The sequence below is a fragment of the Macrosteles quadrilineatus genome, unplaced genomic scaffold (genome assembly GCF_028750875.1).
Source record: "Macrosteles quadrilineatus isolate MER2022 unplaced genomic scaffold, UCM_ALF_1.0 Scaffold_1__1_contigs__length_201487025, whole genome shotgun sequence".
Lineage (NCBI taxonomy): Eukaryota > Metazoa > Arthropoda > Insecta > Hemiptera > Cicadellidae > Macrosteles > Macrosteles quadrilineatus.
Window position 1 is genome coordinate 133,516,855 of NW_026542594.1, and position 15,733 is coordinate 133,532,587.

Sequence of the window (15,733 nt, forward strand, 5' to 3'; positions counted from 1 at the left end):
AAAACAGTAACAAAAGGGGGATGAACCATGAGGTCTGGGGGAGTTTTGGGGTACCCCCTCCCCGAAAGATTTGTGTAAACTAAGTCTCCAAAATGACAGTTTGATACAATATACAATTTATTCGTCCAAAGTTAGTGTGACAAATTATTCTACCCAATGCGTATGCTTCATACTGTATTACATGCAGTAAAACATTTATATGTATGCCCCGAGGGAGTTAAGACGGCCGTGCCCAAGGGGGGGGGGCGATCGCCCCCTTCACCCTCATCTGGATCCGCCTCTGCCTCCTGGCGAAAACATCAATGTTCAAAGAAAACACCTATGAACAATGTACAATGTTATACCATAGATAAAACATACTCCCTTAGCAACTCCTCTTTAAAATTGTATTTTTAAATAAAACCGAGAGCCTTGGGTGTAAAATAATCTGATTAATGTTGCAATGTTGGATACATTTTTGTACATCTTTGTATGCAATACGGTATGCGGTTTTAATCTGGTTTCTCTCAAAGCTTAAAAATCTTTTCTCTGTGATAGCTAATAGTTGATATAACCATGAAATTTAACTCAAGTAAAATTAGACTAAAATTTCACAAAAATTGATAACTTATAATTATAATCAATTCTAATAGGGCGATTGTACATACATTATAAAATTCTATTTCTCTCATTTTGTACTATGCCACATTTATTGATTGTAATTTATATAAAATAATTATCATTTTAGCACTCACAGATATATTTTTATCTTAAATTGCAAACGTGAGCCAATTTGCACTTGCAAAAAGAACTTAATAATTCTTTTTTTATGATGTTAGTAATGAAATAACTCTCTTTCCAAAAATACTAGTCTACTTCAAATAATACGGGTGTAGAGAGGTTGTTAGAAAATGGCAAGTATTTACCAGTGTAATTTACAAGAATAAAACTTTATGAAACACATTGCTGTCTACACTAGTAAAAACCACTAGTAATACTAGTCCCTACTCTTGTAACTAGTATTTTACACTAGTAGGTTTTTGAAACGTAGACTTGTAACAGACCTGGCGAAAACATCAATGTTCAAAGAAAACACCTATGTACAATGTACAATGGTACAATGTTATACATAACAAAAACATCGGTAATAATATTCTGATTCAAGATTCAAGATTTATTTCGGCCATTAAGTTGATTACAATAGGCTTTGTCTTACATAAATATTAATCTAAAAATAATATTTCAGTCTTTTCCTGAAAAATAATAAAACATACAAAATAATAAAATAATCCATTGCAAACCAAACAACAGCACTTCTGTCAAATCTTCACACAGCAAACCATGCAAAATATAATTGTCAAACAAACATACCTTTCAGTAGACGTACATGACATTACTTAATAAGTATTTAAGTTTTGTGCAGCCTTCATGGCATCAAAAAATTCATCAAATTTGTAATATGGGTTCAACTCACTGAGCTATAATTTAGCTCAGTGGTTCAACTCAAGCCAATTTTTCACAATGAAAATGACGATTCATTGTGAACACGATTCTACCACCGAATCGATGTAAAAACCATCGACATCGACTGATCGACTAAGTTTATCCATAGAGATTAAACATACTCCTCAAGAAAGGTTTATCTATTCACATTGCTCATCCCCTATCCTACCCCATGGTGGAATTTTTTTTTGGTGTTGGTCTTGTCTTACTCTTCTTACTTTACTTTTACTACTTTTTACTGTTAAAAAATAAAAAAGGCTACCATACACTAATAAACACTATAGATAAGTTATTGATGTTTTAGTGAATATTATAAAAACAAGAGAGTAGAAATAGGCTATACAGCTAAATAGTGTTTGAAATTAATAAGTATAATCCGTGGTAATTTCAGTTGTTAAAATCGTATCTTTCAGTTCATTCTCATTGTGTATGTGTACATATCTTAAACTCGCTGTTTCGCTGTACTTGCCGTGATGGTGTCCAAACCCTAACCCAGTAAGAAAACGAGAGCTGCAACTGATAACTGATAACATTCGGGTTCTCTTCATTCAGAACAGAATAACATTGCAACAAATAAGGCATAAGAAATGGACAAAGGTAAGTCTAAAATTTTTCCTGACGACAAATTGGGGTTAAAAAGTTTAGGCCTTAAATTGATTTAAACTTAATACTTAATTTGGTAGTAGGCCTAGGCCTAGTTAGACATAGCCTATCTTGTCAATCAGCTCGAATAAAATCATCACTGTTTATTTTGTGGTTTTTAGATCCTAGTCCTGGGTTGGCCTATAGTTTTGTCTAGGCTAGTTGATGGTAATACTGAACTTAAATACTACTTAAGTTTTAACTTACTTATGTTCTGCATTTCTTTTACCTTTTCTACCATAATTGGGTTATTTTAAGCACTTTTCACCATCAGATTAACCAGTAGAGCGAGTTGAACAAGAATCGACACATTTTTAGGATCTGATGGATATTAAGTTAAAGGAGATAGGCTACGGCCGGAAAAGCGTCGGAAAATCAAGTTAGACCTACTTAGTGCAAAAATGACTAGAAACCTAACTTGACCCGGGTGCAGTTTCTTAATTGGGCTAATATCTATTGAAACTATCAATTTGATTAGTCCAACCATTTGATTAGAAACCATCATGCAATTTTTTCACTATCAGCAAGTTTGGTTGGTTAGGTTAGGTTATGAACCTATAATTTTCGGTAAATATTTACCCTACTTACACTGGGATATGATGTAATTTTGATATGACTAAGTACATACACAGTATTTTTAACGATGAATCCAAAAATGCAATCAGTTTTGGTCAGAGAGATTCCTAAGTGGCCGTACAGTTAAGTTAAATAATATTGGTGTGAACCTGGCAATAACTCCAGCCATAAGTAGTGCGCGCGCCCGAAAAATCTATTGCTGGCCGATTTGCGGCAAAATACGACCGCGTAACATGAAACCGATAATGTCACCAGATAGAGGACACTTTAACGGACACGACAGTATCAATATCATGTACCTGGCGGATAAGAAAGAGGAGGTAAAGTCAGCAATAAGTAGAGCGCGCGCCCGAAAAATCTATTGCTCGCCGATTTGCGGCAAAATACGGCCGCGTAACATAATACCGATTATGTCACCAGATAGAGGACACTTTAACGCACACGACAGTATCAATATCATGTACCTGGCGGATAAGAAAGGGGGGTAAAGTCAGCCATAAGTAGTGCGCGCGCCCTCAAAAATCTATTGCTGGCCGATTTGCGGCAAAATACGACCGCGTAACATGAAACCGATAATGTCACCAGATAGAGGACACTTTAACGGACACGACAGTATCAATATCATGTACCTGGCGGATAAGGAAGAGGAGGTAAAGTCAGCAATAAGTAGAGCGCGCGCCCGAAAAATCTATTGCTCGCCGATTTGCGGCAAAATACGGCCGCGTAACATAATACCGATGATGTCACCAGATAGAGGACACTTTAACGCACACGTCAGTATCAATATCATGTACCTGGCGGATAAGAAAGGGGGGGTAAAGTCAGCAATAAGTAGTGCGCGCGCCCTCAAAAATCTATTGCTGGCCGATTTGCGGCAAAATACGGCCGCGTAACATAATACCGATGATGTCACCAGATAGAGGACACTTAAAGGGACACGTCAGTATCAATATCATGTACCTGGCGGATAAGAAAGGGGGGGTAAAGTCAGCCATAAGTAGTGCGCGCGCCCTCAGAAATCTATTGCTGGCCGATTTGCGGCAAAATACGGCCGCGTAACATAATACCGATGATGTCACCAGATAGAGGACACTTTAAGGGACACGTCAGTATCAATATCATGTACCTGGCGGATAAGAAAGGGGGGGTAAAGTCAGCCATAAGTATGATGATAGTAGTGTAGTTCCTCAAGTCTAAGGTGTAAACTGTATTTGGATGTATAAGTGTAATTGGGTGTGAATTAATTAATCGTGTAGAATTTTGTGTTAGGCTAGACTGTCGCTGTAGAGGTCAACATGAGTTGAGAATTCGTTTTTTATGTTAATAAATTGATCATTCAAAGCCGTGACAACAGACAACTTACGACTAGACTGGTTGACGATCCTTTTGTATCACCAACTTTTACCATAAAGTATTAGGCCTATAATCCTATTATGCGCGGCCACTCAAGTCGCGCAGATTTTTTCGGGCGCGCGCACTACTTATTGCTGACTTTACCCCCCCTTTCTTATCCGCCAGGTACATGATATTGATACTGACGTGTCCTTTAAAGTGTCCTCTATCTGGTGACATCATCGGTATTATGATACGCGGCCGTATTTTGCCGCAAATCGGCCAGCAATAGATTTCTGAGGGCGCGCGCACTACTTATGGCTGACTTTACCCCCCCTTTCTTATCCGCCAGGTACATGATATTGATACTGACGTGTCCCTTAAAGTGTCCTCTATCTGGTGACATCATCGGTATTATGTTACGCGGCCGTATTTTGCCGCAAATCGGCCAGCAATAGATTTTTGAGGGCGCGCGCACTACTTATTGCTGACTTTACCCCCCCTTTCTTATCCGCCAGGTACATGATATTGATACTGTCGTGTCCGTTAGAGTGTCCTCTATCTGGTGACATTATCGGTTTCATGTTAAGCGGTCGTATTTTGCGGCAAATCGGCCAGCAATAGATTTTTGAGGGCGCGCCCTCTACTTATTGCTGACTTTACCCCCCTTACTTATCCCCCAGGTACATGATATCGATACTGACGTGTCCTTTAAAGTGTCCTCTATCTGGTGACATCATCGGTATTATGTTACGCGGCCGTATTTTGCCGCAAATCGGCCAGCAATAGGTTTTTGAGGGCGCGCCCTCTACTTATTGCTGACTTTACCAGCCCTTACTTATCCCCCAGGTACATGATATTGATACTGACGTGTCCTTTAAAGTGTCCTCTATCTGGTGACATCATCGGTATTATGTTACGCGGCCATATTTTGCCGCAAATCGGTCAGCAATAGATTTTTGAGGGCGCGCGCACTACTTATGGCTGACTTTACCCCCCCCTTTCTTATCCCCCAGGTACATGATATTGATACTGTCGTGTCCCTTAAAGTGTCCTCTATCTGGTGACATCATCGGTATTATGTTACGCGGCCGTATTTTGCCGCAAATCGGCCAGCAATAGATTTTTCGGGCGCGCGCACTACTTATGGCTGGAGTTATTGCCAGGTTCACACAAGTTTAAATAATTCATATTAAGCCTAAGTTTTGTTGCTTTATTAACATATTTGTGGTATGGACGAGTCCAAGTTCTAGTGGCGACTAACACTAAAAGGGGTGGAAGGTTTGTGGAGTGGAAACAGCTGTCAGTTGTTTGTTTACATTCGCTACTAAACAGACAAAACCACACACGACGCCATGAGAGCAAAATCAGAGTTACAATATGAAATAAATAGATTTTTAAAAGAAAATGGACTTTAGTGTTGTTTAGAAAATACAATAGGCCTAAATCAACTATGATAGCCTACATAAATTATTAATCACATGAACATAAATTATAAAACAAAATAGAATTTATTCACGTAAAATATCAGTAATAGAAGCTAAACTTAGGCCACTGCCGACATGATCATCGTCCTCATTCCGAATCCTCAACCATTGACTAATACTTAACACTAATGTCCCAACGTCTGTTAATGAACGTGCCATAGTGCATAATCCCATAGTACATAGGTAATCCCATTGTGTCTAAAAAGTGAAAACGTGCCACAGTACATTTAATGTATCAGATACTAATAAATTAGATTACATAATCTAATCTACTGTAATCTAACCTAACCTAACCCAACCCAACCTTTTAATGTTTAAATCACATTTTATGTCAGAAAAGGCATGTAGGGAAGATAGATCGGACTTTATGCGGATTCGTGACTATATTAACTTAAGTCCTTTGAAGTGAGGTTAGATTAGGTAGGCCTAAGTTAAAGGTTAGGTTATAATGAGCCGACTCATTAATTTATGCAACTTCCTGACTGTTTTTGCACAATTAAATAGTGCAAAAACTGTCTGGAAGTTGCATAAATTAGGCCTACCTAATGAGTCGGTTCATTATAACCTAACCTTTACCTTTCTGATCTAACCTCACTTCAAAACACTTAATACAGTCACGAATCCGCATAAAACCCGACCTACCTTCCTCACATGCCTAAATAAGAACTGATTAGCCTATTCTGTTTCAAAAGGAATTGATTTCATTTCATTCCGCATTAGATCAAGTCGAAACAGTTGTTTGCTCTTCTCACTCAGTCCTCACTCCTCACTCAGTACGGAACCCGTCCAGTCCACGGCTATATTACCATTACCTTCAGTACCTCTCAATTATCCTTAGATCCGTAATCCTAACCTTCGTTTTACGGCCACTTAGGAATCTCTCTGACAAAAACTGATTGCATTTTTGGATTCAGCGTTAACACGTTCGCTACTGAGCGTCGCATATATGCGACGCCGCGGTCATTGCCACAGACCGAGGTATACATTTGAATCTTACACACAGACCGGCTGTCACTTGGATAACAGTACACACAGACCATGGGCAAAAACCTGTAAAACAGTGATCATTTACATTGTAATACGCTACAATCGTGTTTGTAAATGATGTAGGCCTATTCTTGTTTTTTTGTATTATTAATAACCTTTTGCAAAGTCGCATATGTGCGACGCCCGGTCTACAGCGAAGACAATAGTGAAAATTATCATAGTTTTCTTGAAATAGACCAAACGTCGCATATATGCGACAGTTCATTTTTTGTGTTTTGAGGTGAAAGTAAGTAAAATAAAAAACAGATTGATCAAGAACAGTTTATAACTGAACAAATATAAAAGCTACATAGGATAATTCAGCGTACATACTGCATACATACAAACAGTGATGCAGAAAAGTAAAGACCAGTTTTTCCAACTATCATATGACGTCACCAATCATCATATCCACAGACCAAGCGACGCAGTTGTGCGTCAGACATCTCTGTAGACCACTGCAGGAAATTCAGTGCCTTCAAATAGACCGTTACAAAGATATAAGCATTTTAATAACATTAGAACCCCGACGCAAATATGCGACGGCAGTCTATTTTAATGTGACTAGCCGACGCATTTATGCGACGGCAGTCTATGGGTGGAAACCTGCCGACGCATATGTGCGTCGCTGGTCCACGTGAATGAAAAATTTCGTACTATTGCAGTAGCGAACGTGTTAAAAATATTGTAAGTAGACATATAAGAATTACATCATATCCCAGTGTAAATACAGTAAATATTTGCCTAATTTTCTTAATAAGCCTAGATATATTTTAAAATATCAATTATTAATCAATATTTTCAATTTGATAGTTTCAATCGATATTAGGCCTAGCACAGCCCAGTTAAGAAACTATACCCCTTATCCCAACCTAACTAAACTTAGTTTTGGTAATTTAGGGGGTAGGCCTAAGTTAAGATAACTAAGTTAGATTTTCCGAAGCTTTTCCGGCCGTTGCTCTGTTAACCCTCCAAGTGTCAATAGTAATGGTATTAATGTCAGCCCATTTATTGTGCAATCACAGGGCTTTATTAAAATGTATCTTAGAAACTTAAAAACACTAAAGTAGGCCTATACTGTTTTATATATCATTTTGTTTGGAAAATTATGGGCTTCAATCTAATATATAAAACATTAGGCCTACAAAAAAAATTGTCTACAATTTTTGTGGGGTTAACATTTCTCAAAAATTATAAAATAGGCTAAATAAAAAAAAATTTATGTTTGCGCTCAATAAATGTTTATAATTTATAGGTCTACAAATTTTTTTAAATAGCCAATTTGTTCTAAATTTTATGAGGATTCCAGAAATATAATAATATAAGGAAGTAGGTTTGCAAATAAATAAGTTATGGGTGAAAAACAGATTTCGTACATTTAGCGTTAGCTAAGAATGCATAAGCCTAACCATAGCTAGGAATCTGGTGGATAATTTACATCAATATCACTACCAACTTCTTCAAGATCATCAACCAGCCCTTCAAAATCACTTAAATCTTCTTATAATGCACCACGTATATCACAACATTTTATTTTTAACACTAAAATACAATGATAAACGTAATAAAACACATCAGTCATCGGTGCGAGGTTAACCAAGTTGTTTACAAATACGCACGTCATCTGTCTGCTACAATATATTCGGAACTAAAATGAAAAGCGTCTAGAAACAGACATCAGGAGAAAGCTTAGAATCTGCTGAAAACAACGATACCAATCTCGATCCAGTTCAATCTGATTCAGTCAGTCCCAGAGCCTTTGCCGTAAACGATGTTTGTGTGTCGCAAAAGCGACGCATAACACCACGGCGGGTATGTTGTTAACACTCGAAGGGTTAATATCGGATCTTGAAAACTCTTGCATATATTCTTGTTCAGCTCGCTCTACCGGTTAATTTGACGACCCACAATGTCGTTTTCCATAAAAAATGTTTTTGGGGGTTTTCCTGAGTTTCCGAGAAAAACGACAATCATTTTTGGACTCAACGTGAAATTTTGGATAGTTTGAAAAAAAATTTTAATGAGGGTGAGGTCCGGAGGTTGATATAACTTTATTAACATATTAGCAAAGGCATCTAGAAATTTAACTGTTAAAGTAGGTATAGTGTTCATTGTAGACTTATAAGTTCTGATTAGCCTAAATATGCATGTGAGGAAGGTAGGCATGCTTTACAGACTACAGATTTAAAGTGTTGAGGGTAATTCTGAGCAATTACTTGGTCAACCCCAAACTTTTTCATAACTTTTTTTTCTACGGTCATAAGGATGTTCTCAGAAAACAAGAAACATATAATTCAAGCCCTGCAAGGCCATCGTACAAGTTGCCGAGCGATAAGAAGACTCAAAGTCCACGCGATAACAGTGGCTTGCGGGAGACGCGCGGAAGGCCAGTTGTGACAGTAACCGTTAGTCTAGGTTACGTTAGGTTATGAATTAACCATGGTAGTATACTACTATAGGTATGGAATTAACCTAACCCAGGTTAGGTTATGAATTAAGCTAACCTAACCTTGCGGGGCTTGAATTATATGTTTCTTGTTTTCTGAGAACATCCTTATGACCGTAGTAAAATATGAAAAAGGTTGAACAAGTAATTGCTCGGAATTACCGTGTTGAGTTCACCGTACTTACAATTTCAAACTTAATTATGAATTTGACACCACAATTTTTGCACAATTGAAATAGTGGGTTTGAACACAATAAAACACAATTTCCAAAATTCAAGAATTTTTGGTACCTAATATTTTTATTTTTAGTTAACTTAAATGGCATTGCTTTAGCCTAACTGATTTAATTAATGGATCCTACTCTCCACATCATCTATCTTTAGTTTATGTATGTTTTCTCACTGTTTTGGTTACAGTACTGTAGTGGAAAAAAGTCATAGGTAAACATATAAACAAACAGTGACATTACCAAGTAATTTTTCATTTGTGCAAACAAATGGTGTACCTACCTAAACTTAGTTATTTGGTGGATTCAGCAGGTAAAGACTATAAATAGGATATGTCAAAATTAAAATAGTACTTCAAAGGCATCCATGTCAAACAATCACAAAATTTTAACCCTCTTACATTTTCGGGGTCGGTTTATGTCTAATCGTAACATTGCCTTGTGATGATTTTGAACTATTTACCCATACCTTGAATTCTAAAATTATTCAAGGAAATTAATAATCAATAGGTAGCTAACTATTTTCAGTTTACGAGTTCAATGCTGAATAATAAAAGCATCTGGTCTCCTTATGGCTCCTAATGGTGTTTATCTCATAAACTTATTCTCAACTCATATGCCAGTACAAACGTGAAAAAGGTAGCTAGGTGTAAACAGGTGGCGTTCACAGTAACAACTAGGCCTATCCTCAATAATGGCTGAGCTTAGAGTTTTGACCCAATGTATTTCAGATCGTTTGTACGCTGCCTATTGTCGGCGCAAGGCCCACGGCAGCGCTGTCTATAGTCGGCGTGCACAGTGATTGTGAAACCCATGAAAATCATGTAGCTAGTGTAACAATAATAAGTAGAAATATGGATTGTATAAACACAAGAATCAAAAATAGGTACACCAAGATATTAGATTTAATGCACAAAGGAAAATTGTGTCAAAATTGTTGTTCTAAAGCATTTTTGGCCTAAAAGAGGTTGTCATTCAGTTTGTCCTGTTTTTTTTAAACAGTGTAAAGAAAATTTCATAGAGCTCAGGCAAAAAAAAATGTATCTATTGGTTATTTTGACTTGCCTGCTTTTGACAGCTATTACCCTGTTCCTATAACAAAGGCTTAAAATGTCTAGCAATGCAATATACTCACTTTTTTAGTCATGGTCTCCAAAACCTAAACTGTAAAAGTTGTATAAGATGTTTAGTTGGAACAGCAGAATTGAAGGCAGTAGCACTTTCATGAATTTCAGGTAAGGTATATTAATTTAAGAGTTTTAAATTTAGGTTTCGAGGAAGTGGTATGAAGTAGGCCTACAGTATTAATTACCTACCGGTAATTTAATAAAATTCTTGGATGATGTAAGCAGGTATTCATCTAAGTTACTTTTAGAGTGAAGATAAATCGCTTACAGTAACAAATTCTCACTACTTATTACCAACTAGGATTAAAATAGGAGAATTAAATATTTTTGTATCAAATGCCTGGGCAAAAATAGAAGTTGGTTTGACTTTTTCTATGTTCTCTTCTGGTCTATTGAATTTTCTATCAGCTATTCAAAGTCAACCAAGGGGAGGATAGGGTAAGAATGGTTTTCCTAGGCGTGGAAGTGGAACACCGAGAGCGGAGCCTGGAGAAGTAATTTCAATGGCGGTTTGCTCCGCTTCTAGGAAAACAGTACCGTTGAATTGAAGACAAGAGAAAGTGCAGATTCTGTGCTCCACTTCCGCACCTAGGAAAACTTGGCTTAAGAATTTTTGCCTATCATAAGAAGTCTTTACCACCATCGGGTCAAGTATGAATGTTTATATACTTATCAGAATTCTGTAGAAAATGTAAATATTGCATGACATGCATCATATATTATCTACTCATTTTTATTTTTAATATGTAAGTTAGGCCTAATTGACAATAGGCAAGCATTATTTATTCATTTAATTAATAGGGAACACTATTTTAAATACTATTAAAATATTTAGATTTTGATAGTTTAGATTCATCTAACAAGTAAATTGATTGCATGGTGATTACATTTTACCGTCAGTTTAAAAAAATAAAACAGTTTTTTACTAATGGAGGTTTTAAATCTGTTTTTAAATAACAATTAAATGGTTCAGTCAAATTGTAAGAAGTGTTGAACCAGTAAACAAAACACAACAATCCAATCCAAAAGTTAAAGTTGTGTTCTGAACCAGTTACTGATAGCTCAATTTAAGTTTTCTTAACATCTTATCTTCTTTATTACTTATTATCAACATAGATAATAGATAGACCTAGTGAAGCTTGTTTGAATTTCAACTTGAACTTCAATAATGAATCTTAAATAAATAATACAGTAAAATCTCACTAATTCGACACCCGGTAACTCGACAGTGAACAGCTGACAAGGCGCACGCAAAAAAGCATTTTTTCCAGAATATTTTAACTGTTTAACATTAAACATTTCTTTGACGATTGTTTACTCAATATGTTAAAATACTCATGTAAGTAATAAATGTACATGTAAAAACGTACATGTAAAAAGTTTATTAGGCTATGTATTAATTAATTATAAAAACCCATTACCAATTTTTAAATGTTCTGGATAACTCAACAACATCTGGGTCCACAAATTGTCAAGTTAGTGAGGGTTTACTGTACCAAGTTTAGTTGACTCTCTTAGATGTTGCTATGTCTAAAAATGTGAGTAAAAACTCTTTTTCCCTTGTCAACATTTTCAAAATTGTTTAGGCCTAATCATATTGATTGCAAGGTGCATTTTTGTTAATTTATTTTTAAAGCTCTTGTACAATTCATAGGCATTTATTACTTAAATAGTGAGGTTCTCATTGCTTAGTTAGATGTCAGATAAAGTTTGATTTAAAACTAACCTGACCTAACATTATTAGTAATAGCATAGACTAACCAACCACAAGTAGACTTCTCATCCCATTGTAAATTTTGAATCTCGTTTTTCGAGTCTAGTTTATGTCCAGTGACACTGGGTGTTAGTGTCGACAACATTTTGTTTCTTTTATTTTAGGGTTAATCTCATGATTTGTGCTTTACTGTTTGGTTTTATAACTAGGGTACGACTGATTGTTTATGATCATGTAGTTTTATTTGGTTAAACAAGGTTTAAAATTACTGAAACAGCAAGAAACAAACTGTAAACAAAACACAACCTCTACAGTGGACCGGACAGAACTAAAAATAAAATTGGTTTAAGCTGTTCCATAAGGTTGAAAAAGCTACTAAAGAGAGTAATATGATTTATCTATGGTAATAGCCAAGTGCGTGAAAAGTAAAGTCATGTTTGCATTCAAATGGAAGATTTAAGATTCAAGATGTTTTATTTCACATAATATTTACATAATTTTACAAATTATACAATTGCTATACTAAGTGAACAGGTGAAAATGGCAAGTATTCTAAAAACAAAACTATCATAAAACTATAGGTTCATTAAAGATCAAATGTTTATCATACACAATTTTTCCTCATCAAAATACTCTTTCAGAATCAGCTAATGTCTAACAATATTTTTTTAACTTACTAACATCCAATGTGTTGACATGAGTCAGTATTTCATTGTAAAGGGGCATTTTCAAATAGTTCCAGCCTATGAACTGGGTACTGTAGTTGACCTATAAATCTAGTGTTGTAATTATGGTTGTGCACAGACAGAAGTGGTAGCCGAAACAGTTGTTGCACTAATTCATAATGGAGTGTCTGTGCAATGTTTATGTTTACACGTTTGTTAAATACTGTTTTTACCATGGCAATAGGCCGGCTGGTGTGATGTTGCCACACACCAATGCTGCAGCCTTTCATTAGAGAAGGTGCGGCAAAGCTCAACAAATTTTTTTGTGAGTTCCTTTTTCAAATTACTGTAAAGAAATAATTGTTTAAGCTTGTATGCATCGGGCCCATTGTGGGAGAATACTAATCTTTGGTTTGGACTCTCCAAAAGTTTGTTTGTATTGTCTTATATTTATGAGTTTTTACAGTAATCGTACAGTAAATAAATTATGTATCTAATAAAGAGCGCCAAGTGTAAAATATGAAGAGAAGAAAGGGTTATGAGGTTTAGTTTTTTTCAAACTAGTTCTACATGATTTTCTGGAGATTTTTTCATTGAAATTTTTAAAAGATTCCTGAATACTTTTTAGGAAATTTTCTCAAATAGGGCATAGGCTGTCACCGTAGGTGTCATGTTAAGACCTGGGCCCAGGACATGGGACCGATTTTCTTTTTTTGTTTTGATGTTCCTATTGTACCAAACTGCCATAAGTTTTTATGGTGAACTCTTGCCTGAACCTTTTCCCCACTTTAAGAGAGCGGAAAGCTGTTTACAAATACTCACATCAGCTGTCTGCTACAATTTATGATCGGCTCGAGAAAAAAAGCGCTTAGAGACAGACCTCGGGAGAAAGCTTAGAATCTGCCAAATAAAACGATACTTAACTCGATCCAGTTCAATCTGATTTTGTCAGTCATAGAGCCTTCGTCGTAAACAGTGTTTGTGAGTCGAAAAATCAACACAAAACACTACACAAAGTGTGTTATGTGTTGAATTTTCGACACATAACACTAGGAAGGTTAAGACACAGAATATTAGGCCCCCAGTGCCACAAGACTCTTGGCACAGATCGCATTACACCTTAGTCTAGGGCCCCCCTCACTTGGTTCTGTAGGTGGACCAACACCCAGTGGCAGAAGGTAGCTCGCCGCAGCTAACAAGTGAGAGTTGGGGTTTAGGTTGTGGCCAATCTGCCGAACCAACCCCGCATGCGAGGTTTGGCCGGAACGGCACGAAATTTTCTCTCACTCACTAAACCCCCATACCTTCCAAAAACTGAATATTGACCCTAATACAAACAATTCACAAGAAGAATGGATACACTGGTACAGAACATTTGGCAATTTCATTGATTCCTTGACGCCTGCACCAAATGACAAGATGAAACTCAATTTTCTCGTAAACTTTGTTGGACCAAACTTTTACGGCTTCATATCAGAATGCCAAAAAAATCAAGAAGCAATTGAAATTTTGAAAAATTTATATGTAAAGCCTAAGAATGAAATTTATGCCCGGCATCGACTTGCCACGCGAATGCAGGGGGCTGAGGAATCATTAGATGAATTTTTCCAAGCACTGGAAATCACTAGTAAAGAATGTAACTTTCAATCAGTTACGGCGGAACAGAATCGTAGTGAAAATATCAGAGATGCTTTTATCACTGGACTTCGATAAAATTATATACGACAAAGATTGTTAGAGAAATCAACACTGTCGCTTGAAGAGGCTTTTGACCAAGCAAGGAGTATCAAAGTAGCTCAAGTTCAAGCAGAGTCGTACTTAAACAGTAGATTAAATGCCACCACTCAAATTTTGCAGTCAAATCGCGCAGAGAGCAATAGTGCGAACTCAAGCCAATCACCTAACGAAGCAAATTTGGGGGACAATACTTTGTTTTCAGCTGCAGTACCGTCTCTGAAGTGTTATTTCTGTGGAGAAAACAGACATAAGCGTGAAAAATTTTGTTTGTCCTGCAAAAAAACTTCAAATGCTATAATTGCAATAAAATTGGACATTTAAGCCGCGTCTGTAGATCAAAGAGAAAGAATGTAGATAGACCTAAACCCTTGGGGGGAAATTCCGCTAATATTTGTGCACCGTCAAATAATAATTCAAAAAGTGTTTGTGCTTCATCCCCTCTGGTCTTATCTAAAGCTACAGTATCAGTAAAGGTAAACTCTACTCTGGCTGATGCTTTGATTGATACAGGAAGTTCTGAGAGTTTTGTCAGCAAACAGTTTGTTCAACATCACAACTTGCCATGTCGTCCTGGAAAACTTAGTGTAGCTATGGCATCCACATCACTTAATTCTGAAATAATTGAGGTCTGTCTGGCAAAGTTAGAACTTTCAGGTCACGTTTATGAGGATGTAAAATTGTATGTCATGAAAAATCTTTGTGCTGACGTTATAATTGGCCACGATATCTTACAAAATCACTCATAACTATTTAAGAAATAATTGTAAAGACTTCAGTAAAACTAATATGTATTGACTTTTTAGAATGATTCACAACATAGCAACCACAAACATAAACAATAATAATAATCAGTTGCTACAAATTCAACTAATATCAACTAAATATATAAATAAAATTAGAGTTTTGTCTGTACATTGCTCAGAATTATATACTTTTAGATAATTTTTACGTTTTATACATTAAAGAAGCAGAAACGAGTCTTATCTCAATTTCTGTCTGTCTGTCTGTCTGTCTGTCCCTTTGTCTGTAACACTCAAGATGGCATTTTACGCAATCTTCTCCGTGAAAACCAGAGTAAATATCAATATCCAAGTAATTTTAATGTATTCACTGGATTGGCGAGAGTGTCTTTAGTGATTTAAATATAGCCTCACTACTTTGTAAATAAAATTACGGACGTTCAAAAATGCAGTTTTGTGCGATTTTTGTCAAATTTTCGTTCAATTTTTATCACATAATTGTCTATGAAATAACGAACAGCTGTTCGGATCA

At 36.2% G+C, this 15,733-nt stretch overlaps 1 protein-coding gene across 1 annotated transcript in view; it reads left to right on the forward strand.

Annotated features, from left to right (window-relative positions):
• The first annotated feature begins 1,716 nt into the window (after positions 1–1,716).
• Positions 1,717–15,733, forward strand: part of LOC128985320 (zinc finger Ran-binding domain-containing protein 2) — a 36,170-nt gene continuing 22,153 nt past the window's right edge. Inside the window, exon 1 of the mRNA XM_054404716.1 lies at positions 1,717–2,079. The gene's annotated coding sequence lies outside the window, so the exon portion shown is untranslated. The remainder of the gene's footprint in view (positions 2,080–15,733) is intronic.